The sequence below is a fragment of the Oryctolagus cuniculus genome, chromosome 9 (genome assembly GCF_051225735.1).
Source record: "Oryctolagus cuniculus isolate XC-2025 breed Fujian yellow rabbit chromosome 9, ASM5122573v1, whole genome shotgun sequence".
Classification (NCBI taxonomy): domain Eukaryota; kingdom Metazoa; phylum Chordata; class Mammalia; order Lagomorpha; family Leporidae; genus Oryctolagus; species Oryctolagus cuniculus.
Genome location: NC_142875.1, coordinates 118,138,044 through 118,165,495, shown reverse-complemented (window position 1 = coordinate 118,165,495; position 27,452 = coordinate 118,138,044). Strand labels below are relative to the sequence as shown.

Genomic DNA, 27,452 nt, shown 5'->3' with positions numbered 1-27,452 from the left:
CCAGTTTCATCAATGGATGGATCAATCAGACAGAAAATCAACCTAGAATCAACAGAGCTCATTGATACTATGGACCAAATAGATCTGATATCCCACCATTGCAGAATAAACATTCTTTACATCAATACATGGAACTTTCTCTAGAGTTGACTATATGTAAGTCCATAAAGCAATTCTCAGCAAATTAAAAAAAAATTAAAATCACACCAGGTATCTTTCCTGAACCCAATGGAATGAAGCAGAAAGTTAACTCAAGAATGTCTAGAACATATACAAACACACAAAGACTAAGCACCATGTTCCTAATTAACAGTGGGTCATAGAAGAAATCAAAATAGAAATAAAAAAATTTCTGGAAATGAATGAAGATGACAATACAATATTTCCAAACTTAGGGCATATACCTAAAGCATTGTTAAAAGGGATGTTTATAGCAACTGGTGCCTATATTAAGAAATTAGAAAGACACCAAATAAATTAACTATCAATGCATCTCAAGGACCTAGAAAAACAATAAGCCAAACCCCAAATTAGTAGGAGAAGAAAATAATTAAAATTAGAGAAGAAACAAACAAAACTGAAACAAGAAAAAAAAAAACACAGAAAAGATCAGTGAAATGAAAAGCTGGTTTTATGAAAAAATAAACAAAATTGTTACACCATTGGCCCAACTAGTTAAAAAAAAATGTTGATGACCCAAATATATAGAACCAGAGATGAAAAAGGAAATGTAAAAATAGATACCACAGAAATAAAAAGAATCATACACGGAGCTACATGTCAACAAGTTGGAAAAATCTAGAAGAAATGGATGGATTCCTAGACACATACAATCTATCAAAATTGAGTCATGAGGACAGAGAAAATCTAAACAGACCACTAACCAATACAAGGATTTAATCAGTAATAAAGACCTTTCCAAAAAAGAAAACCCAGAATCAAATGGTTTCAATGCTGAATTCTGCCAGACATTTCAAGAATTAATTCTACTCTTTCCTCAAGCTATTCAAAATACTTGAAATGGAGGGGGTCCTCCCTAACTCCTTCTATGAAGCCCGAATCACCTTAATTCCTAAATCAGAAAAAGACATAACAAAGAGAACTAGAGACCAATATCCATCATGAACATAGATGCAGAAGTCCTCAACAAAATACTAGCTAATTGAACCCAACAACAAATCAGAAATATCATCCACATGAATCAGGTGGGATTTATCCCTGGTATACAGGGATGGTTCAACATTTGCAAATCAATCAATGTGATACATCACATTAACAAACTGAAGAATAAACACTATATTTTCTTTTTAATAGAAGCAGAGGAAGCATTTGATAAAATACCACATTCTTTCATGATGAAAACATTAACCAAATTGGGTATAGAAGGAATATTCCTCAACACAATCAAGGCAATTTATGACAAACTCATGGCCAGCATCTTATTCAATGGTGAAAAGCTGGAAGCATTTCCTCTAAGATCTGGAACCAGATAAGGATGTCCACTCTCACCAGTACTATTCAATATAGACTTGGAACTTTTGGATAGAGCCATTAGGCAAGAAAAAGAAACCAAAGGGATACAAATTGGAAAGGAGGAAGTCATACTATCCTTAATTGCAAATGACCTGATTCTATATATAAGGAATCCATAGACTCCACTGAGACACTCAGAACTCACAAAAGAGTTTGGTAAATTCACAGGATATAAAATTAATACACAAAAATAAATAGCCTTTGTATACATAGACAATGCCATGGTCAAGAATGAACTTCTAACCTCAATCCCATTCACATCAGTGACAAAAAATTAAATACCTTAGAAAATATTTAACCAAGAAAGTCCAAGATGTCTATGATGAAAATTTAAAAATATTAAAGAAGATACCAAAAAAAGGAAAAGTCATCATGTTCATGGATTGGAAGAATTAATATCATCAAAATATCCATAGTACCAAACGCAATTTACAGATTCAATGTGATCCAAATCAAAATACCAAGGACATTCTTCTCAGATCTAGAAGAAATGATGATGAAATTAATATGGAAACACAAAAGACCCTGAGTAGTTAAAGCAATCTTAAACAACAAAAACAAAGCCAGACGCATTACAATACCAGATTTCAAGACATACCATAGGGCAGTCATAATAAAAATGGCCTGATACTGGCAAAACAAGACAAAGAAAAGAAAGAGGAGAAGGAAGAGGGGGAGGGGGAGGGGAAAGAAAGGGGAGGGGGAGGAGGAGAGGAAAAGAAGGGAGGGAGGGAGGGAGGAAGAGAGAAAGGTGTGTAGACCAATGGAAAGGAATGGAAACTTCAGAAATCAATTTACACTTCTACATCCAACTTATCTTTGCAAAGGTGCTAAAATGAATTCCTGGACCAACGACATTCTCTTCAAAAGCTGGTGCTGGGGAAACTGGATCTCCACATGTAGAAGTGTGAAACAACACCCCCACCTTATACTTTACACAAAAATCCACTCAAAATGGATCGATGACATAAATCTATGACTTGAAACAATCAAATCACTAGAGAACATTGGGGAAACTCCATAAAACATTGGCATAAGCAAAGACTTGTTGGAAAAGACCATAGAAGCATAGGCAATCAAAGACAAAACTGACAAATGGGATTACATCAATCTGAGAATTTTATTCACTGCGAAAAAAAATAAAACACTCAGTAAAGTGAAGGCACAACTGACTGGGAGAAAATATTTACAAACTATGCAACTGGTAGAAGATTTATATCCAGAATCTATAAAAAGAAATGCAACAATAACAAAACAAGCAAAACAGTTAAGAAACAGGCAAAGAACTTGTTCAGGCATATTTCAAAAGAAGAAATTCAAATGCCAACAGACACATTAAAAAAATGCTCAGGATCACTAGCCATCAAGCAACTGCAAATCCAAACCACAGTGAGGTTTCACCTCACCCCAGTTAGAATGGCTATCATACAGAAATCAACAAATAATAGATTCAGGTGAGAATGTGGGGGTAAAGATATCCTAATCCACTGTTGGTGGGAAGGTAAACTGCTGCAGCCGTTGAGGAAGACAATACGGAGAAATCTCTGAAACCTGAAAAGAAATCCACCCTATGACCCAGCAATCCTATTCCTGGGAGTTTACACAATGGGAATGAAATCAGCATATGAAAGAGTTACATGTACCTCCATGCTCACTGTAGTTCAATTTATAATAACCAAGATATGAAATCACCAGATGTCCATCAACTGATGACTCAATAAAGAAATTAAAGCAGAGGGTCGGTGCTGTGGCTTATTAGGCTAATCCTTGGCCTGTGGTGCCAACATCCCATATGGGCACTGGTTTGTCCTGGCCTCCCCTATTCTGATCCACCTCTGTGCTATGGCCTGGAAAAGCAGTAGAAGATGGCTCAGGTACATGGGCCCCTGAGCTAGCATGGGAGACCCAGGAACAGCTCCTGGCTTCTAGTTTTGAATCAGCCCAGCTCCCACCATTACAGCCATTTAGGAATTGAACCACAGATGGAAGACCTTTCTCTCTGTCTCTCCCTCTGTCTCTAATTCTACCTCTCAAATAAACAAATGAATCTTTAAAAAAATGTACAGCATATATACTCTATGGAATACTACACAGTGGTTAAAAAAATGAAATCCTTTTGCAACAAAATGGCTGCAACTGGAAACCATTAAACTCAGTGGAATTAGTCAGTCCCCCAAAGACATATGCCATATGTTTTACCTGATCTGTGATAACTAAGAGAATATCTAAAATGTAATATATAGGAGTGAAACTGAAATTTTGAGATGCAATGATTGCTTACAGCCCTTATCTCTACTGTTGAGGAACAGTGTTTTGTTTTGTTTTGTTTTTCGCATACTATTTGTTAACTCTTTACTTAGTATAGGGTTAATCTTCAGAGTATAAAGGAAACTGAAAATAGATCTTTGTGAAAATAAACAGTGTGGCTGGCGCCACAACTCAATAGGTTAATCCTCCGCCTAGCGGTGCCAGCACACCAGGTTCTAGTCCCGGTCGGGGCGCCGGATTCTTTCCCGGTTGCCCCTCTTCCAGGCCAGCTCTCTGCTGTGTCCCGGGAGTGCAGTGGAGGATGGCCCAAGTGCTTGGGCCCTGCACCCCATGGGAGACCAGGAGAAGCACCTGGCTCCTGCCTTCAGATCAGTGCGGTGTGCCGGCCGCAGCGTACTGGCCGCAGTGGCCATTGGAGGGTGAACCAACGGCAAAGGAAGACCTTTCTCTCTGTCTCTCTCTCTCTCACTGTTCACTCTGCCTGTCAAAAAAATAAATAAAAAATAAAAAATAAATAAACAGTGTAAATAGGAGATAGAAGAGCAAGAAGGATGGGAGTGTGGGCAGGAGGAAGGGGTAAGGTGGGAAGAATCACTATGTTCCTAAATTCATATATATGAAATACATGAAGTTTGTATACCTTAAATAAAATGTAAAAGAAAATCGTAAGTCAAATCACTATAAGTCACAGACTGTGTTTATATTTGTGAGGAAGAGGAGAGAGGTGTTTGTGTGTATTAAGTAAGTATCATATGCTAAGAATTGGGAAAGAAATTATACATTAACTCATTAAATTGAATTCCATTTCACACATGACAAAACCGAGGCTTGGGAGGAAGAAGTCACACTATGAATGAGTTTGGAGGGGTGGAGGTATGTTTTTCATCTTGCTTCTCATAATCAGGGAAATTATCAACACCAGAATCTGACAGATATAAATATTAGCATCACAGGGCCGGCGCTGTGGTGCAGGTTAATCCTCTGCCTGCGGCGCCAGCATCCCATATGGGAACTCGTTCTAGTCCCAGCTGCTCCTCTTCCAATTCAGCTCTCTGCTGTGGCCTGGGAAAGCAGCAGAGGATGGACAGGTCTTTGGGCCCCTGTACCCACATGGAAAACCAGGAGGAAACACCTGGCTCCTGGCTTCAGATCAGCGCAGCTCCAACCTTTGTGGCCGCTGGGTAGTGAACCAGCAGACGGAAGACCTTTCTCTCGGTTTTTCCCTTTCACTGTCTGTAACTCTACCTCTCAAATAAATAAAATCTTTTAAAAAAAGTTAGTTTCATTACAGACAAGTTGGACTATAAATCAGAATTTGGGTCTATGATTAAAAGGCTAAATTTTTAATACCCAAATGAGAATTGGATGTGCAAAGCCAAATGCCAATCAGAACATGGTGAATGTGCCATCCTCATCACTGTCACCAATGTGACTGGGGACAGAGAAAGATAAGTGTCTAGAATTGTTCCTAATTTGCTAGAAATGGGATCTCTCATATCATTTATGGAACTGAATTTTCTGGGATGTCAACACTACTGACCACTGACTCACTGCTTTTTCCTGGGCATGCATAAGTTTTGCTTCTGCCAGGCTTGACTTAAGAAAAACAAAGAGCCATGGGACTCTAGCATTAAACTTTCCAAGACAAGGATACAGATAGTTCCTGTAGGTTCTTCATGAAAAATACATGTGGTATGTAGAGAATAGAAACCGGGAAAATTAAAACAAAACAAAATAGAACAGAACAAAAAAGATATGAAAGAGTGAAAATATTTTGGAGATAAATAGAAAAAGAAGATAAATTTAAGGTGTTCCTGTCACATCTGTGTTAAACTAATATTCAAAGAAGAGACATAAAGTAATGGACTAGAAGCAAGGCAAAATAGAACAGGATAATCAACTCAATATCTTCTGCAAAAAAAAAAAAAGAATTATTAATGAATTCAGACAAAAATACCAAATCAATTATAAAGGATAAAATAGACTGGCTTTAAAGTTTCAACAAAAATATTTAAGAGCTGAACAACATAGAATAGCAAGCCTTTTGAGTATAAGACACTAAAGAAGGTTTACACGAAGATTTTAATGTATAGCCAAATTATCTTTCAAAAGACATACATAGTGACTGAGGAGATGTTATTTCCATAACTAAGTATCTCTTGAGAAAACGACCATAGACTACAGTCCAAGCAGATAAGAGAGACACCTTGGCAAATGAGCCATCAGTGAGCGTGAAGATAAAAAAAGACATATGGATCAGAGTGACAGAATAGAAGGCAATGCTGTAGCCTGACAATGCAGAAATGACGGAACAACAATCTGTGGGGGAAGGAGGAGGAAGGTTGGAGGTAGAGTTGGTTTGCTGATTACCTCATCTATAATCTCTGGAGTCAAAGGATATCATTTAATGCTGGCAGATCAATTAATAGATGTTTAAACATATTTAACAATGCAAAGGTAAATATGAAGAAAGATAGCAGTATTGACTGAAGTCAGTTGGTGGAGAAGAGAGAATGAGAGGCGGAAATATATTACTTTTATCCTTGCTTATACTAGAGAACTAATAGAAACTGAATGAAGAAATATTACATTAGTGGTTCTCAGAGCATTGACATCTGGGTGTCCCAGCAACAGCTTAAGAAGTTTGGTGAGGTCAGAATATATTCATACTACTAAGATGTGATTAACCCTTTTCACCATGTAGACATCTGCCCTAATGTAACCAAATGATGATGGATAAAGTTGTTCGAATTTTAACAGAATTCAAAGTAATGATATTGAAGTGTAATTATACCCATAGCCTCCTTCTCTGCCAGTTATTTTCAGTTAAAAAATACAACAACTTCCAGATTTACTGAAGTATGCCCTTATTGAAACTGTAAAAAACTGTTGATTTTATCATATCTCAATCCTTAAGGATGTATTTTTTAAAAATTCTGTGTAAAAAAAAAAAAAAAAAAAAAAAAAAAACGGGAGGCACACAGAACTCACACACCAAGGAGGGGTACTTATTTCCAGGAAAGGAACTTGGACGATTGTTTCAGTTGTGAGAGCAACCAGGCATATTTTTCATCAAACACTCTGTTAAGTTGAAAGAATAATGGGCAGTACATTGTTAGTTTGCTTTTAGGACTTTGCAGATTTGTTTTTGAAAATAAGAAGTGAGCCTCTCAGTTTAAAGAAAACCACACGCAGGCAGAAAGTAAAATCTAGGAAAAACACTCTCTGCCACTTTGTGTTTGACAGCTTTCCAATACTTAAAGATTTTTCCAATGAGATCAGTGATGTTAATAAATCTCTTTGGTATTACTTGATAAAATATGTCAATATCTAAAAGATCTGTGTAAGTCAGTAATCCAAAATGTTCTAAAGAACTAACGGACTTTAAAAAAGTACATATAGATAAAAGATCCATTCTAAGTGCCAAAATAGAATATAGATTATTAAGGAAATAGAAAACTAAAACTCACATATGAAGATTCCACATCAAGTCTAAATCTTAAGAAACTACCACTTGTGAATTTTAGTGAAGTGTCAAAGAATATTTAAAGTTAACAGAAAAATGTATTCAGATTTCCTACATTTTCCAACTGTACATGTATATGAAATACTTCAACCAAACAATATAACATATTTCTTGCAGAGTAAATATCAGACACCAGCTATGTTCTATTAAGCCACACATTGAAATGATTTGCTAACATATAATGATGCCAAACTTCTCATGTTATTTTTGCTTTGAAAAAAATGTAATTTTTAAATATGTTATTATATAAACAAGTAATTGGCTGTTACTTTGAAATTAATGTTTTTTTAAATATTATAGTTTTAATTTCTAAGTTATTGGTAGGTACAGCACAAATAAACTTGAGTTCAGAAAACAAAATGCTTGAAGACCACAGTACTGAATGTAACGTGTTATAAAGACTGACAATTAAAATCTATTCTTGGAAAATACGCTTTAAAATACAGCATGAAGTGGACTCACTCTAATATGAGATGTAACTTCAATCTATCTAAAAGCCTGCATTGTATACTTGCTTGATTAAGAATTCTACAATAAGGTGTCACCTCCCTGACCTTCTTGGTTTTGACAAAGAATCTACTCTCAGTGGAGTTATTTTTTTTCCTTAGAGGTAAAGTATTACTTTGGTATCCAAGACTTTTTCCAGACTTAATTTTCACAAGTAGGATCTTGAGGGTCTTTGTGTAATATTTCTTTAGCTTTATACAAGTTGATATTCACATAGCTTCCTGATTCTGCAGTTTTACCTGCTTTATCAAATGTGGGACATTTCAGCCCTTATTTCTTCAATCTTTCAGTGCCTCCTCCCTTCCGCTCTCATTCAGGATGCAATGGCAACACTATCAGATCTGCCCTGCAGTCTCACTGAGCTCTGAGGAGCCGTGCATTTCTTCAGTCTGTTGTCTCCCTGGTGTTCACACTGTAACTTCTGCGCTTGCCTGTCTTGTTCACAGTTTCCTCTCCCTCCCTTCAGCTTTTGAGCCTTCCCCCTGAGTTTTCACTTTCGGTTGCTGTGTTTCTTTAAGTCTGAAGTGTCCATTTTAATCTGCTTTCTACATTACATAGCTGAAAAGATTTCTGTGTTGCACCTACTGTGAAAGCACAATTTTTTGTTTTAAACCTATTCATAGTGTTCATACTACTATATTTTTAATGCTCTGTGATCACTGTAACATTTACCATGTATGGGTGAAATGCTCACTTTTCCATTCAATTATTGCTTATAGCCATTGTCTATATTCCCACTCAACGAGGGTCTTTCTGTTTTTACCTATTAAACTTCTTATTCAGTAAAGTATTAAGCCTTTTCACTGTAATGCAATTTTAAAATATGTTATCTCAAATACAAAAAGAAAAAGAAGAGAGAGAGAAGGAAGGATAAAGGGTGGGAGCGAGGAAGGAGGGGGAAGGGAATACCATAATGTTCTTAGAATTGTATCTACAAATCTCATTGAATCTGTTAAAAACTTTAAAAATTTTAAATAAAAATTAAAAAATAAAAACCTGCTCAGAATCATTTGTCAAAACATTTGTATAAAGTCTGTTTTAAAATGTTTGTTAGATCACTCTAACATATCTGTCATCTCAAAGTTAACATCTATTGATTTTCTTTGTCACTTATGTTGAGACTTTCTTTGTCCTTGGTGTGACAAGTGATTTTCTGTTGAAACCTAGACATTTTGGGTACTGTAAGACTCTGCATCCTACTTAAGTCTTCTGTTTCTAGTGGGTGTTTGACACAGTTGTTAAGTCACTGCTTCAGATAATTACATCCCATTTCAAAGTGGCTGGTTTTTGGAGAGCCTCCCCAGGGCACTGGGTTAAGTCCCAAAGGTGAGGGCTGTGCATACTCCCTTGCTCCACCTAGAAATGCAAGTCACAGACCTGGGAAAATGCACTGGATCACGGGAAGAAAAACCCACCCTGAGAAGACACTGCAGTTACAAATGTGCTCATACTGTAGCCCGCATTGCAGCAGTCAGCCTCCGGCTGGCCCTGCCACTGCTCCCTGGCACCATGTTCAGTCACTCTCATTGCTCTGGTGAAGGCTTTCACCACCCACGATGCCAAATGGTTGACAATGGTTGAAGCCCAGGCTACCCCACTTCCGATGCGCTTTCCTACTAAGGCACACCCTTGATGGCTCAAGGACTTGGGTCCCTGCCACTCATGTGGGAGACCCAGAATGAATTCCAGCTGTTGTGGCATCTGTGAAACAAACCAGCGATGGAAGATCACTCTCCATCGATCTTTCTGCCTTTCAAAAATATGCAAATAAGGCAAGACTTAAACATCCACAACTTTTGTTTCAGCTGACTTCCTCTGACAGAACGGAGACAGGGGAAGGAGAAGCGCTGCTCCTGTTGGTGTGAGGTAAATTCAGGTCCCCCATTTCAGTAATTATTTATCAAGAGGACTTCTAGGATTTATCCTAAGATAGGATCGAGTGTGTGTGAAAAGATGTATGAAGATATTCACTGCAACTCTTTGATGAATAGCAAGAGACTGACACAATGTTGCTGAATGAACAAAAATTGCATAATGTGCTACTGCTTGTATTTTTAATAGAGGAGGAACATCTACAGTTGTACTGGCTTGTATTTATATAAAAATCTAAGTAAGTGTAAACAGGAAACAGGTATGAATTAATCTCATGGGCATGCAAGAAGGTGCCCAGCCTGTGTTGTCACCTGGGGTAAGTAGGGGCTCTGTGTTACTGCCAGAGCTGGGAGTGGAAGCTCTGTGTTCATGTGAAGTATCTGCTGATACTGGCCAGGATGTAGAACTGTCCCATAATCAGTCCCTCCATGGCTGCCTCTGACACCACGGATGAGGAGCAGTCTCCCTAGTCCTGGGTGGAGATGCAACCCCTGGGCCTTCCCTGGCCGCAGTCAGGAGGACGGGGTCAGCGTCTCAGCCCTTGCTGGTGTTGGGGGCACAGCCACAGTTGTTTCCTGGGGTGGTTTCTGTTGGACTTTCTGTGTCTCTCGCTTTTGGCGTTTCTGAGTTCCCTGCTTTCTGAGCTTCAAATCTGGTACCTGCGAGGTGAAACTCAAATGCCAGGGAACTCATCACCACGTCCTGAAGTCCCTCATGCCTTCTCTGTGCTTTTTAGAGACTTCTTATAGTATTCTCCAGGGTTTTAGTTGTACTTAGGGGGAGGAACAGGGGAATTACATCTATTCAATCTTCCTAGACATAGAAATCTCCAAAGAATATATTTTTTTTAAAAAAATAACACTAAGGTGTATTACCAGGTAGCCAGAGAGAGAAAATAAAGTTAGACATATGTACACAGCTCATAATGTAGACTAAATGCCTGGGGCAGACACCTGGCACAGTGGGTAAGCTGCTGCTTGCAGTGCCATATCCCATATTTGAATGCCTGTGTTCAAAGACTCTGCACATCTGGCTCCAGCTTCACCTAGGTCCCTGCCACCCCCGTGGAAGATCTGGATTGAGTTGCAGGCTTCTGGACTCAGCCTGGCCTAAACCTGGCTGTTGTGAGCATTTGAGAAATCAATCAGTGGATGGAAAATCTGTCCCTGTCTCCCTCACTTTCTCTCTTTCAAATAAACAAAAATAAAAGTAACAGAAATATAGATTATATACTAGGAAAATATCCTAAATCAAATAAGTATTTATCATGAAATACAAACTCACAGAAGAAAACATACAAAATTAATTTAGAACATAGAATAGGAAAATCTCTAATTATGACAACATTTAGAAGCTATAATGTAAACAAACTAGATACATTTGATTGCATAAAAATTAAATCTTCTGTATGCAAAAATATAACAAATGCATTAGTATAATCAAAAATGCAAATGGTAAGCAGAATAAAAAACTATATTCCTCATTTATGTTACAAAATGTTGATCCTGGCAAGTCAGAAGCTACCAATTAGTAAGAAAACCAACAGACCACCAGGAAAAATGGGCAAAGAATATGCAAGGACAGTTCACAGGAAAGCAAATACAAGTAGTTCTTAATATTTTTCAAGATACTTATTCACAACCCAGAAATTCAAATTTAAACAATGGGAAAATGTGAAACATGCCTCCCTTTTTACATTGCCAAAAACACTAAAGTTTATGACACGTCTTCTTGGTAACAATTTTGGGAAAGACTCTTAGCCAATCTTGATGAGAGTATGAAATGGCACAAGTCCTTGGTGAGCATCTGGTTTACCAAAACGACCTCCAGGAATTTTTTGTTAGATATAATTGGATGTGAATAATACATGAATTAAGTTATTTTAAGTTATTCCTTGCAACTCTTTTTTTTTAAGCAGCAAAAGACTGATGCAACCTGTTATTGAATTGAAAAATTCTATGCTTTTAGAATATTGTATTTAAAATATATTGTATTTTTTAAAGAGGCAAGAAATTCATTATTGTATTAGCTTGCAATTCTTTATAAGAATAAACAAGAAACAGGCATTAGTGATTAAGTGGGTCATTTATGGGAGAATAAAAAGAGGATAGGGCCGGCGTCACGGCTCAATAGGCTAATCCTCCGCCTAGCGGCGCCGGCACACCAGGTTCTAGTCCTGGTCGGGGTGCCGGATTCTGTCCCGGTTGCCCCTCTTCCAGGCCAACTCTCTGCTATGCACCGGGAGTGCAGTGGAGGATGACCCAAGTGCTAGGGCCCTGCACCCCATGGGAGACCAGGAGAAGCACCTGGCTCCTGCTTTCGGATCAGCGCGGTGCGCCAGCCACAGCGCACTGGCCGCGGTGGCCATTGGAGGGTGAACCAATGGCAAAAGGAAGACCTTTGTCTCTGTCTCTCTCTCTCACTGTCCACTCTGCCTGTTAAAAAAAAAAAAAGGATAGAGACTGGCTGAATGGATTAAAAAATAATAAATAAAACCCATCTATTAAAAAAAGAATAAAAAGAGGATAAACAAGAGCAAGCATGAAAAACTGGCCGCTGGATTTTAATGTGTGATTTAAAAAATTATTTATGTATGTATTTGAAAGTCAGAATATGAGATAGAGAGAGAAAGAGAAAGACAAAGAGAAAGAAAGAGAAGTCTCTTCCATCTTCTGGTTTACCCCCATATGACCACAATAGCCAGGGTTGAGCCATGGCAGAGCCAGCCTTGAACCGAGAGCCTGGAGCACAGAACTCCATCCCAGTCACCCACTTGCGTGACAGGGGCCCAAGTACATGGGCCATCACCCACTCCCTTCCCAAGTGCATTAGCAGGAACCCAGTTGGGAAGCAGAAGAGCTGAGATTAAATCAGATACTGCGACACGGAATTTGGGTATTCTAAGAGGTGGCTGAACACAAAGCCTACCCTTTTAAACATTTTTAAACAGTATGATTCACATATAATAACTGTACATATTTATGGGATAGAGTATGATATGTCAACATAAGGATAAGGTATTACTGATCACATTAAGGTAATCAGCTAATTAGGTAATTTCCATTTCTTTTCATTATGTTTAGAGCCTTTGAACTCTTAGGTTTCTATCAAATACATAATACACTACTATGAATTTAGTCATCCTACTGTGCTGTGGAATACTAAAATTTATTCCTTCTATTCAGCGTTAAATAAAAGCTGGTATTGGTGTCCCTCCCTCCCTACCTGTTGCCTACCTTCCCAGCCGATAGTAATCAGGGAAGTAAACTTGATATTAAGAAGCTGTGCAGTACAAAGTTTGCTGACCAAACAATAGATTTTTAAATGTTTCGTTATCTTCATATACTTGAACAGCAGAATAACAAAGAGAGAAAGAGAGAGAGAGAGAGAGATCTTCAGTCCACCAGATCTTATTCCTAGTGCCTGTAAGAGCCAGGGCTGAACCAGGAGCCAGGAACTCCATTCATGTCTCCTACATGGGTAGCAGACATAAGCACTTGAGTCATCATCTGTTGCCTCCTAGGATACATAAGGAGGAAGCTGGATCAGAAGCAAAATAGCTGAGACCTGAACCAGGCACTCCAATATGGGATGCTGGGTTAGCAAGTGGTGGCTTAACCTGTTGTACCACAACACTGGCTCAAATTTAATGACTTAAAGAACACGATAAGCCTTAGTAAAAAAGAACAAAGGTATTGCCATAAATTAAACTTTGCAGATCTGGTGAGAGCCTACCTTACACACACAGTCTTGCTTCCTAGTATTTCCACCTTAGAGATTCTGGCTTCTATAAAGAAACCTTTGGACCTGTCCTGGTGGTGGCAGCATTCTAGCTGAATAGCTTCACGTTTTGTCTAGTCCATCAGAAACTACCGAATCAGTGAGCATGGGGTAGAGGGTGGGAAAGAAGGAGCAACATAGGGTCAAATCGCTCAGTGTTGAAATGAAGACACAGACATACAATATCTAAAATGTAAAAAAGTAAATCTAAACTTATAGCTCAAAAGTGGGTGATGCTGCTGCAGTTTGGTGCTTCAAACTCACAGTCACACCAAGGGTCAGCATCTTCACTGTTCACTGAGTTACACACAGGCCAATGGAGGCCCAGCAGATTGTCTTACCCAAGCAGTGAGCAAAGAAGTGCTTCATATTCAGGCCTCCTTAATTCAGAGCTCACCTTCTGCCCTGCACCACATAGCTTCCTCAAGTCATGCTTTTTTGTTTTTTAAATTCTACACTGAACTCAGTTGCATTTTTGAGGAACACAGGTGATATTTGTCTTCTAACTTTTTATCAGTAAGGAAATAATTTTCATAAACAATCAATGGGTCATTGTTCCTTGCTATTCCTATGTTCAGAGACAATGTGTCAGTTCTTTGGCATTCCTGTTTGCAGAGCTCCTGCAAAGAGTGATGAATTACGTCTGAGCTCCCAAAATCACACATCCTGAACATTTCCAATTTCTATTGTCTCCTATTTCAATCCTGTGCTGAAGTTAGTAACCTCAAAATACAACTAGCAATTGTTTTAAGACTGGACAAGCTCAAGGAATCTCATTATAAATCTGACTAAAAAAAGCTAAAAAAATTCTAGTTGCTATGTCTATTTGAAGACTGGCACACAATTGATTCTAGGAGTAATCCCAGGATTTGCTTGATGAAAACTCTGACAACAAAATGGAATATTGACTGTGCTACCTCTGGGCCATTTTTCATTTATACATTTCATAAGAATTTATCGAGCCTCCAAAAAGTCACATAATTATATAGACAATATCCAGACAACACACAGAAAAACTTAATACTAAGCGATGCCTACCAGGCAATAGTGGTGAGATCACTGGGCCAGAACTTTGGAAAACTGGGTTAAAAATCTGCATGAAAATAACTGATATGTGATCTTGGGTAAGTTTTTAATGTCCCTACTTCTGATTCCTCAGCTAGGAAACTTGATTATATCATCATCAGTTTTCTTTCAAAGCCCAAAGTTCAGGATTGGAATTGTGCAGCAGGTAAAGTAGCTACCTTTAATGCTGGCAGCCATATATGCTATGGAATGCTTTATTTCTGATCCAGCTCCCTACTAATGTGCCTGGAAAAGAAACAAAAGATGATCCAAATACTTGGGCCCCTGCATCCACATGGGAAACACAGATGCAGTTCCAGGATTATGGCTTGGCCTGGCCCAGCCCTTGCTGTTTTGGCTACTTGGAGAGTAAACCAGTGGATGGAAGATCTCTTTCACCTCTCTCCGTTTCTCTCTCTGTAACTCTACATTTCAAATAAAAAAAATACATGTCTAAAAAAATAAAAAGCTCATAGTTCTATAATAGACCCTGAACAAGTGAAACAGTTGAAAGATTCAGATATTGCTATATCAACTTCAGCCCTGGCTGTTGTGGGAATTTGGGGAGTGAACCAACAGATGGAATATCCCTCTCCCTCTCATTCTGACTTTCACATAAATTAAAAACAAATATTGAAAATGAAGACATTGCAACAGCAAACTCATCAGTCTTTTCTTTTTTTCATTAACAAGATAACTTTGGATGGTCTGTTATCGCTTACATTGCCAAATCATCACGAATTAATCCCTCTTGGATCTGCAGTAAAAGTACCTTTGCTGTTTGATCTCTATTTTACGCTATTAAGATCCTTTGAGGGACTGGTACTATTGCACAGTGCCATCCTATATTAGAATGCTGGCTGTAGTCCCAGTTGGTCTGCTCCTGACCCGGCTCACTGACATGCCCATGAAGGAGCAGACAATGGCTCCTGGATTGAGTTTGTGGCTTCTGGCTTCAACCAAAATCAATCCTGGCTATTGTAGTCACTTGAGGAGTATTGAAAGGTATCTCTTTTTCTGTCTCCCTCTTCCATTCTGCCTTTCAAAACATTAAATTATCAAAAAAGATCCTTTGGAATCTGTGCATTTGGAATTTTCTTAACTCACCGTCAAATAATTTTGAATCCTGGAAGATATTGTTAGAAAGCTTAAAACAAATAGTAGAGACCTATAGATCAGCTCTAGGCCCTAGCTAAGATACATTTTTATCAGTATCTCTTACATGGTATCTGCTGGTTATTGTGCTTCGACTTTAAGTCTTTCTGACCAATTTTAATTTGTTGTTTTTAGTTTGAATTGTGTGTGGGATAGAAATATAAAATTCCTTTCTTAAATTCCTATAGTTCACTCTTCTGTCCATATAGTTAACAACAAGATCAAGGACTGTTTGAACCATGGGCATTAACAAGTGAGAAACAAAGGGATTCCAAGTAAAAATGTTTATCCATAAAAACTACAAAACTCAAATATAATGTAATTTATCAAGATAATTGCCTCAATAAAATATACTTCTATTCCCAAAGAGACAATTTGTCAGAGTTGCTCTTATTCCACTGACAGCAAAGTTTATAAGAATAGGCCAAAACATCAGCAAAATGTATGATTTGTCTATAAAAAGGAGGGGGTATACTAGCCTTAGAATTACAGTCATGAAGAATAAGGACTTAAATCATGCTACTTTCTTCTTAAGTCATTGAAGAAATTGAGGAGAAGCTTGGAAGTAGAATGAGCCAGAAAAGAGAGAGTAATTTTAAGTGAATAGTATGCTAGCAAAAGCAGAAAAGTTATGTTTGAAAATAAGCCTGCACCTTTTGCTTTGAGCAGTGTTGATTGACTGAGTAGAGCATACATTTAAAAAATGCATTCCCATACACACACATACACAGACACACAATGACATTGCTGTCAGAAATTGCTTGATATGTCAGCTTCACCTTGGCTGCTTTCTGCTGTTATAATTTTTTAACAAAAATTGCTTATCTCTACTTTATTTGAAAGCTAGGAAGGAAGGGAAAGAGAGAGATACAGACAGAGAAAGAGATATTCCATCTCCTGGTTTACTTCCAAAATGCCTTCAAAAGCCAGGGTTCTGCCAGACTGAATGCGAGAGGCAGGAACTCAACCAAGGCCTTCCATGTGAGGTAGGTCACAAGTACTTTAGTGATTACTGTAGCCTTTCATGGTGTACATAAGCAGGAAGCTGCAACAAAAGTAGAGCAGTCAGGACTTGATGCCCCAAGTGGTGTCTTCATTAGAGTGCCAAATGCCCACTCACATTTTGTTTTCGAATAAATCAAATAGAATCCTCTTATTTCAACTGTATTTTATCCTTTCTTAGGAGCACAAATACTTTAAGAAAAAACATAAAATCCAAAATGTATAATTTCTATTTAAACCTTGATGTGACTACTTTTTCATATAGATTTCTGGACATATGCAACTTGCCAAAATCCCAAATAGCTAAACAAATTCTAAACAATAAAAACAAAGCTGGAGGCATCAACACACCAGGTTTCAAAACATACGACCAGGCAGTTATAATCAAAATGGCCTGGCACTGGCACTGGCACAAGAACAGATATGAAGACCAAAGGAACAGACTAAAGAACCCAGAAATTAATCCATGCATCTGTAACCAACTAATCTTTGACAAATGAGCTAAAATCATTCCCAGGATGAGAAACAGTCTCTTCAACAAATGGTGTTGGGACAATTGGATCTCTGCATGCAGATGCATGAAACAAGATCACTAGCTCACATCCCATTCAAAAATCAACTCATGATAGATCTGAAATCTAAACCTAAGAACTGAAACCATTAAATCATTTGAGGAAAACATTACAAGACACTGGCATAGGGAAAGACTTCTTGGAGAAGACTCCAGAAGCACATGCAATGAAGGCAAAATAGACAAATGGGATTAAATCAAGCTAAGAAGCTTCTGCTGTTGTTTCCAATAAGTTTAAATATTTACATAATGCTTAGTAGTATCTCAGGACCCTACTATGAATTTCCCTATACGTGTATCTTTATTCCTGTGTATATATTATATACACACTACTCAAGTGTCTAAACTGTAGTACTGAAAATGTGCTGTTCAAATGATGAAGCTACAACTATGAAATGGCCCAAAGACAAATGTCTTGGATTGGAACTCAGAGAAATTGATTCCAAAGGAAGTACTCCTAACCATTGTGAAGAACGTCAGCCCAACAGCAGTTTGTGAGGGAATAAAAAGAGAACTATCTAGCAAAAACAGGATATGATTGCTAAAAATATGAGGTCATCTTAAGCTGCATTCATGACATTTTAGTATCCAAATTTATGGAGTTAATACTCCATTTACATGTCATGCTGCATCTGGAGATCTGGTTTTCATTCTAGAAGTGACTTTGAGACAATATGTGAGGCAAATGTAGAAAAGAATAACATCACAATGTAAGAACTTGAAGTCACATTGCAGAAGAAGTAACAGGAAAATCACAACTGGTTGTCCCAAGAAAGAAGGGGAGTAGACAAATAGGCTTTGGTGTACCTGTAGAGAAATAAGAACAATTGTTGAAACACATCTGCCTCCTCAAGAGGTTTACAATAACCAAGAAGAACTCTTTATCCAAAGGTGTCCATTCAGGTTATCATAGCAACAAGATGGTTTGTAACATGCAAAATGAGGTAGGAGTTGAGTTGGACAGGAGTGACTTGTTAGAATTGTGTTGATTGTGACTAATTATAATATTTTATAATAACTTGAGTAGACTTAAGTGGAATACATTTGTTGAGCTCAAAGACAGTAACAGATGAAAGGCATTATCATGTCAGTATAATCATCCTGACAACAGAATCATGCAAAAAGTAGAAAAATAATGTCAATAAAGCTACAATTGCTAAGATAAAGATTCTTACTAAAAATACATAAACTAAATATATATAGGAGGATTTTACTTAAATATTGTGTAGCTTTAAACTCAAATCTTGTGTAAGTGTTTGCATTTTCATTAAATGCAGAGGCAAAAACTAAAAATGCTTGCCATTATCTTCATTATAAAATCTCTGGGGAAGGTTTTATTGAATACAATAATAAAACAAAATTTAATAATTAAAATAAGTACTGGAATCATTGAAATCAAAATTCTTCTTGGCTTCTTTGCATATTACATGGAATTTGGGAAGGTGGCTGGAAACAAGGTCAACATATTTTAAAAATCCATATTAGTAATACTATCTAAAATATAAATCATAAAAATGTAACAACATAGTTACAAAGTATAAATTCATTTTGAGAGTCACGAAATATGCACTAAATAAAAGAAACATGTTCCTGAATGGAAAATATTAAGTGTTCCAACATTAACATAAAAACGTAAGGTCTTCTTGATTTTAATCCCATCCATCTTATTTTTTTAAGGATTTATTTATTTATTTATTTGAAAGTCAAAGTTATACAGAGAAAGGAGAGGCAGAGAGAGAGAGAGAGAAAGAGGTCTTCTATCCACTGGTTCACTCCCCAGCTGGCCACAATGGCCACAGTTGCACAGATCCGAAGCCTGGAGCCAGGAGCCAGAAGCTTTTTCTGGGTCTCCCACGTGGGTTCAGGGGCCCAAGGACTTGGGCCATCTTCTACTGCTTTCCCAGGACATAGCAGAGAGCTGTATTGGAAGTGGAGCAGCCGGGTCTTGAACAGGCGCCCATATGGGATTTTGGCGCTTCAGACCAGGGCGTTAACCCACTGCACCACAGCACCGGCCCCCTCATCCATCTTATTTAAGATGAGGTAGTTAAATAGTTATTTTAAAGCTCATACAGGGACTGACACTGTGGCATAGCAGGTATGGGTGCTAGTTTGAGAACTGCCTGTTCTACTTCCAATCCAGCTCTCTGCTATGGCCTATGAAACCCAAATAATAGAAATATTAGAAGAAAATTGTATGCATAATCTAGGAGTTGTTATAGAAACTGAATTTTATTTTAAAACTATACAAATTAAGAACACTATTAAAAAGCCAATGGGAAAACCACAGTTCAGACAATATATTAGTAATACTTTTTAAAGATAAAAGATCCACAATAAACAACTTTTGCAAAATCACTGGCAATCGGGCATGGATATGAATTAACAAATCTCCAATAAATATAAAAACCTATTCAACCTTTCTAGAATTTATTCATTTAACTAATACATGCATTTATTGAATTTTGATCAAACTGTCATTGAGATGTGATTTTTTAAAAATAGATTTAGTTTGACTTGTTGTCCATAGGCTAGTAGAAGGTAAGAAGAAAATCAGAGAAATCCAATGGGAGAATACAACAATAATCTAGGCAACAAATGACAGTAGTGTGAATTTTGCTGTTAAGAAAGTGGTGAATTCTGGATATTTTTGAAGGGAGTTTGAACAGGATTCATTGATAGAGATTACTATTGTGGAACAGATTTTAAGGAAACTAAGATTTATTTTTTGTGTTACATTTTTTTTGCTCTGTGGTTTCTTTTTAATTTTTATTTAAGTTATTCACGATTCATGTATTTCATATGTACAGATTTAGGAACATAGTGATATTTCCCACTCTGTTCTCCCTCCCACGTTCCAACCCTTCCTCTTCCCTCTGCTATTCCCACTCTTAATTTTTACCAACATCTATTTTCAGTTTACTTAATATTTGTAAGGTTAACCTCACACTAAGTAAAGAGTTCAAAAAATAGTATGAAGAAAAAAACACTGTTCCTCAACAGAAGAGGCAAAGGCAGTAAACAATCATTGAATCTCAAAATGTTCATTTCACTTCAATATATTACATTTTTTGAAATTCATTAGTTAACACAGATCAGGGAAAACATAATATCTATCTTTTTGGAACTGGTTTATTTCACTCAGTATAATGGTTTCCAGTTGTATCCATTTTGTTGCAAAAGACACGATTTTTTTTTTTTTTACCACTGAGTAGTAATCCATAGTGTATACATAACAGAATTTCTTTATCCAGTCAACAGTTGATGGCCATGTGGATTGTTTCCATATCTTAATTATTATGAATTGAGCTGCAATGAACATGGGGTTACAGAGAGCTCTTTCATGTGCTGATTTCTTCTTGCTTGGGTAAATTCCCAGGAGTGGGATGGCTGGATCATATGGCTATCATGCAGAAATCAACAAACAACAAATGCTGGTGAAGATGTGGGAGAAAAGGTACCCTAATCCACAGCTGGTAGGAAGGTAAACTGGTACAGCCCTTGTGGAAGACAGTATGGAAATACTTCAGAAATGTGAATACGGATCTACCATATGATCCAGCTATCCCACTCCTGGTGTTACATTTTTAATACTAGGTGACATATAAAAGTAAAGTGTTTGCTACAAATTTCTAGAATTTTATTGACAGATTCAGCCTTGAAATATAATTGTGGGAGTCAACATACAGCCCTGAGCCACTTTCGTATTTAGAATCTGAGAAGCCATAATCAGCAATTAAAACTTAGACATAAATGTTCACTGACATGGATATGGGAAGTAGAATGTGTTATTCTGAAAGTGAAGAAAGTGTTCACGAGCAAAGGTATTATCAGCTGCTAACGGAGTAAAACAAGAACTAAAAATAGATTAGAGTCACTTGCAAGGAGGTTCACTGGTCACTTTGGCAAAATGCATCTGTGGAGTTGTGGGTCAAAGTCTTGAGTAGGGTGGGTTCCAGGGAGAGGAATTACTGCTTGAAGGAAGCCAGTACATTTTGAGGCACTTTGTTGTACAGAAATGTTAACTGATAGAAAGGATAGGGTGTCAAGAGTTTCTTTTTTTTTTTTTTAAATAAAAGCATTCAGTATGTTTTACTGTGAGAGTAAAACTCATCAATAGAGGGAACGTTGTTGGAGTGAAGTCTTTGAGGAAGGGGAATGAGGTCTCATACATGAATGGACATGTGGGTCTTTGATAGGTGCATGGATGATCCTGTCACGGTAACAGAAGGAGGGTCTGGGCACTGGTGTTGGGGGAGCAGAAGATATGGTTTTAGGAGTACGTAAATGTTCTCTTCCACAGGCTTCTCTCCTCTTAAAATCTAGGAATCAAGGTCATCAGCTAAAACTAAGATGAGAGAGGAAGTGCTGGACATTTGCACAGAGAAAAAATGTGAAATAGAAATATAGCTCAGCAGGGAATGAGTAGTTTAAAGAAATGTATCTTGAAGGATACATATGAGATTCTGTGTTAATTTAAAGTGGCATCAGTGAGCACGCTTTTGTATTTTTTTAATCTATGTTCACCTGTAGATGCGCTAAGCAGACAATTAAGAATTATTCCTGCTAAGCACAACAAAAGGACAGAAAGATGGGTTATTTCTTAAAATGAATGACAACTGAGTTTATGTTGAATATACCACTGACTGGCTAATGCTCTGAGCAGAACAGCTCAAAAGTCTTTATTATTATCCATTTGCACTTGAATACTCTAAAGCTTCCAAAGCTTGATGTTTCCCAAAGTTATATTTCAGTTGTCATCCAAAAAGAGATACAACTACCAACCACCCTGGACTGGCCCAGGCCCTGCTGCAAGGGCAAGGACCACACAGATAGGTCAAAAGTGTGCAAAGATCACCCTTCCCTTCATGTTAATGCTGAACTCTCTGCCCCAGGAAGAACTTAAGCCTTGTTCCCATCACATGAAATACCTGCTAAGTAATTTTCTGAAGTGCACTTGCATAAGCTTGTGCCCACCCTTCCATGTTAGGAGAACAGCTTCCTCTCTTGCATATTAATTTCTCCCTAAAGTATACCTATTTCCCCTTGCACAGAGTCACAGCTTTGGAAAGGATTCAACCTGGTCTCCTTATGCACTGCCAATGAATTTCTTTGTAGGGAAACTACTTCCAGTGGCGATTTTGATTTCTATTACCCAAGAAGCAAGCATTTCTGATTCAGAGATAGATATGGAGAAAAATGAGGATCTGCATGAAGTGAGGGACAATAAAAAAATAGGTAGTAGACTCAATCATAATAAAATAATTTTGGAGCTAGGTAATATCAAAATAAACCAGAACAATGGGAGGTTGTGCTCAGCAAACAAATTAACTGAAATTGATATATGAAAAGGTTTGGGTTACTGGTAATGACAAGACTTAACTTATGACCTAAAGTACAACCAATGGCTAAGGTAGAATATAGGACAAGATAATCGTGTGAAAGGAGATTTAGGAATGAGAAACCAGAAAATCTGAAGGATTGTTTATGTTGATATTGAAATCACTAAAAGTTTGAGAAGCACTGTTGGAAACAGTTACTTAGAACCTAAAGTTTAGACCTTCAGGAAATGAAGGAGACACATTTCCAAGTCCTGCATGTATCTCCAACAAGGTATAGTGGGAAGTGATTTAGTCTGACAGATTTACAGGCGCTTTAGGGTAAGATGCAGACTTTAGAAAACTACAATAAAAACCAAAATGAACCCATGATACTCACACAGCATTGGTGGGGGTTTGAGGTAGATAGGTAGGGAGGGAGGGAGGAAAGAAAAGGGAGCGGGGGGGGGGGGGAGGGGAGGAGGAGGGAGAGAGTGAGGGAGAAGGAGAAGAAGGGGGGAGAGGGAGGAGAAGGGGAAGAGGGAGAGGGAGAGGAAGGGAGAGGGAGAGAGAGAGAGATTGATTTTTCCATCAACTGGTTCACTTTCCAAATGATTGCAATGATTGAGACTGGACCAAGCTGAAGCCAGGAGCCCCAAGCTACATCTGGGTCTCCCACATGGTGGCAGGGGCCCAACTACCTGGACTACCCTCTACAGCTTTCCCAGGCATATCGTTAGGGAGTTGAATCAGACGCAGAGTAGCCAGGATTCAAACCAGTGCTCCAGTGTATGATGCCAATATTGTAGGCAACAGCTTAGTTTGCTGCACCACAATGCCAGTCCCACTCCTATTTTTCAAGTAATTTTCCATTGTAGGTAATGAAGGTATTAATCAAAATTTCCTCTTCCTTACTACATCTGATTATTGCTGACATTGATATCTATGTAGAGTGTTCATTTCAGACCCCAGCCTTTCAATTGCTTGACTTTTTTTTTTTTTTTTTTTTTTTTTTTTTTTTTTTTTTTTTGACAGGCAGAGTGGACAGTGAGAGAGAGAAGCAGAGAGAAAGGTCTTCCTTTGCCGTTGGTTCACCCTCCAATGGCCGCCGCGGCCGGCGCGCTGCGGCCGGCGCACCGCGCCGATCCGATGGCAGGAACCAGGAGCCAGGTGCTTTTCCTGGTCTCCCATGGGGTGCAGGGCCCAAGCACCTGGGCCATCCTCCACTGCACTCCCTGGCCACAGCAGAGGGCTGGCCTGGAAGAGGGGCAACCGGGACAGAATCCGGCGCCCCGACCGGGACTAGAACCCGGTGTGCCGGCGCCGCTAGGCGGAGGATTAGCCTAGTGAGCCGCGGCGCCGGCCTTTGACTTGCTTACTTTCAATGGTCTTATCTACTCCCCCTCCTCAGTCACCCAATTTCTTTATTAAAGCGTAGATATTATTGATTGACAGTAATTGGTATAGGAGGTGTCAATGACTCTCTATTCAAAGATCATTTAGGACTCTTCCTTGCCTGCAACCACAGTACAAAGAACTAAAACTAAACTACTTGCCTGAAGGTTCCACACTGTGACCACATGAAATATAAATGAGGGGTGGATATTATGGTGCAGAAGTAAAGACACCACATCTCATATCAAGTGTCTGGATTCCAGTCCTTGCTCCACTTCTGATCCAGTTTCCTGCTAATGTTCACCCTGGGAGGCAGCAGGAGATGGCTCATACAGTTGGGTCTCTGCCACCCACAAGGGAGACTTGGATGGAGTGCTGGGCTCCTGGCTATTGCTGGCATTGTGAGAGTGACCAGCAGATGGAACATGGACTCTCCCTCTCCCTCTCCCTCTCCCTCTCCTTTTCCCTCTCCCTCCCTTCCCCTTTCAAATAAAAATAAATACCTTAAAAATGCAAACTTAAAGTCCACAGCCTCTTTCCCTGGCTCCTCCTTCTTGTCCAGAACATGTGACACTGAGGCGCTGAGGTTGCCAGAAACCATGAACAGAGGTGCAAAGCCAAAATCCTGAAGGTGGTGGAGCAAAACTTAGAAAATGCCCAAGACTTCAACTTATGACTATGGTTTAGCTTGGATAAGTCAAGTTGCTAAGCAGAGAACACCTAGGACAGCAGTGAAGATGGAAAACAATTAAGGAAGGCATGGAAGAAAAGATCTGAAGAGTCTAAATCACAACAAAAATAGAAGCCACCGATGTGTGAAATATCACAATCTCAAGTGATAAACACAGTGAGATACAACATGGTAAAAATACAAAACAAATGAATAACAAGTTTAAAGCCAGCCAGAAAACCCAGACCACTATCTTCAAAGTAGCAGCAATGAGGATGATACTAGACTTCTCTGAAAAAAAAAAAAAAAGTGAAATACATGAAATCTGTTCTTTATTTTAATAAAATTTTTAAAAAGAAAATTGAAAAAGAAACAATGGAAGTTGGGGCTGGCATGGTGGTGCAGCAGGTAAAGCCACCACCTGTGATGCCTGCATCCCATATGGGCACCAGTTCGAGTCCCAGTTGCTCTACTTCCCATTTAGCTCCCTGGTAATGGCTTGGGAAAAGCAGTCTAAGATGGCCCAAGGGTTTGGCCCATGACACCCATAGGGGAGATGCTGATGAAGCACCAGGTTCCTGGCTTCAGGATGTCTCAGCCCTGGTCATTGTGGCCATCTGGGGAGTGAACTGGCAGATGGAAGATCTCTCTCTCTCTCTACCTCTAACTCTTTAAAATAAATAAATCTTTTTTTTTTTTTTTTGACAGGCAGAGTAGACAGTGAGATAGAGAGAGACAGAGAGAAAGGTCTTCCTTTTTACCATTGGTTCACCCTCCAATGGCCACCATGGCCAGCGCGCTGCAGCCGGTGCACCACGCTGATCTGATGGCAGGAGCCAGGTACTTCTCCTGGTCTCCCATGGGGTGCAGGGCCCAAGCACTTGGGCCATCCTCCACTGCACTCCCGGGCCACAGCAGAGAGCTGGCCTGGAAGAGGGGCAACCGGGACAGAATCCGGCGCCCTGACCAGGACTAGAACCCGTGTGCTGGCGCCGCAAGGTGGAGGATTAGCCTAGTGAGCCGCGGCGCCGGCCCAAAATAAATAAATCTTTAAAAAATAAAAAAGGAAGTCTTAAAGACAAATTGTACATAGTAAACTTGCTTGAAGAAACCTAAATAAAATTCTAAAGATAGCTCTTTTTGTAGGCAGATATTTAAATAGTAATAGAAATGGTTAATATATAGCATATTTAAATGAACTATAAAATGCCCCCATGGAGTTTGAAATGTTTTTGGAATTAATGCATTAAAATAATTGTGCAAAAATTTGAAAGGGGTAGCTTTGTTGTTTAATGTCCTTAAAATTTCTGGGAATTGCTTAAATATTAGTAGAAGAAAGATTCTAAAAATCAAGAATTTACATTGCAACATGTCAACTACTAAAAAGAGTGAAATATAAAGCAACACTAATAAACTAATAGAACAGAAGGAATTAGGAGGGAAAAAAAAGTAGCCCAAAATAAATAAAAGGGGGAGGAAGACAAGAATTTAGGACAGGTGGGATTAATCTGCAAGAGATAAAACAGTAGATTTGAGAGCAAAAATTGTTGCAATTAAAACATGAAATTTTCAAACCTGACAAAAAACAAAATCCAATTATGCACTACTTTCAATAGATAAAATTTAATTAATAATATATAACATTTAAAAGAAAAAATATTCTGAAAAGGTATACCATGAAACACTACTAACTTAACACGGAACTGTTGGAACTGTATTATCACCAGGTGCAGTAGCTGTCAGGCAAATGCATTAGTAGAGGTAAAAGGGACCATTTCAAAGATAAAATACTAAATTTTTCATTGAAAATATGGCCTCAAATGAATCAAATAAAATTTAATATATCTAAAATCAGAAAAACATAATCCACAATTGTAATTAGAAAGTCAAACATAATTATCTCAAAAAGATAAAACAAGCAACGGGAAAGCTTGTGTACATGTTAAATAGGCTTGACCTAATTAACTTACATTAATACTGCACACAGAACTTCAGAACCCACATTCTCTTCTATTTTCTGTGAAATCTTTACCAAAATAAATGTATTTATTTCACTGTTACACAATGAAGAAAAATTTCAAATGACTAATATAGACAATACATATTCTGACCATAGAAAAATTAAGTTAGAAATCAAAATAAAAAAAATTTTACGAATTAAGCAAAAACCTGTCTAAATAATCCTTATAACAAAAAAGAAATCAGAGAAAAGTTAAAACGGAAAAAGGAAAGTGATGGTAAAACCAGTACATACCAAAGGTGTGAGATACTGTAGAAGCTTGGCTTAGAGCAATGGCTCTTCACTGTGAGCAGGCATCAAAATCACCTGGGGCTTCTCAAAACACAAATTGCAGCCCCTCCCCCAGGGCGTCTGACTCAATGGGTCAGCAGGAAGAATCTGCATCTCTAACAGTATCCTAGGTGATACTGCTACTGCTGGTCCAGGAACCACATCTTACACTAGAATACTAAGAACAACTCTATGACACTGCATTTGATAAAGAAATGAGTATTTTCAGAAAAGCACAATTTACCAAAATCACCAAAAACAAATACATAATGCTGATACTTTTATATCTATTTCCACATTTGAATCATTCAGAAAATTTCTGCAGAGAAAATTCTAGATCCAAATGGTTTTACTAGAGAATCCTTCTAGTCACTTAAGAAAAAAAAAAAAGCCACCTCACACAACCTCTTCTGGAGAATAGAGGAAAATTGAAATAAAAGCCTTGCACAGCTTTTCTAATGAGGTCAGCATGTTATTAAGTCAGTCTTAAAAGGATATTA

At 38.2% G+C, this 27,452-nt stretch overlaps 1 long non-coding RNA gene across 5 annotated transcripts in view; it reads right to left on the bottom strand.

The window, feature by feature from the left end:
• Window positions 1–27,452, bottom strand: part of LOC138843878 (uncharacterized) — a 165,577-nt gene that overhangs the window by 26,955 nt on the left and 111,170 nt on the right. The window contains exons 1-2 of one of the 5 annotated variants that reach the window (XR_016213004.1): window positions 26,917–27,210; window positions 24,496–24,712 (exon numbers count right to left, since the gene is read on the bottom strand). The exons of 2 other annotated variants lie outside the window; for them this stretch is intronic. This is a non-coding gene — a long non-coding RNA (uncharacterized LOC138843878). Of the gene's footprint in view, window positions 1–24,495; window positions 24,713–26,916; window positions 27,211–27,452 lie in introns of those variants that run through there. 2 more of the 5 variants (XR_016213005.1, XR_016213003.1) reach the window with 2 other exon arrangements.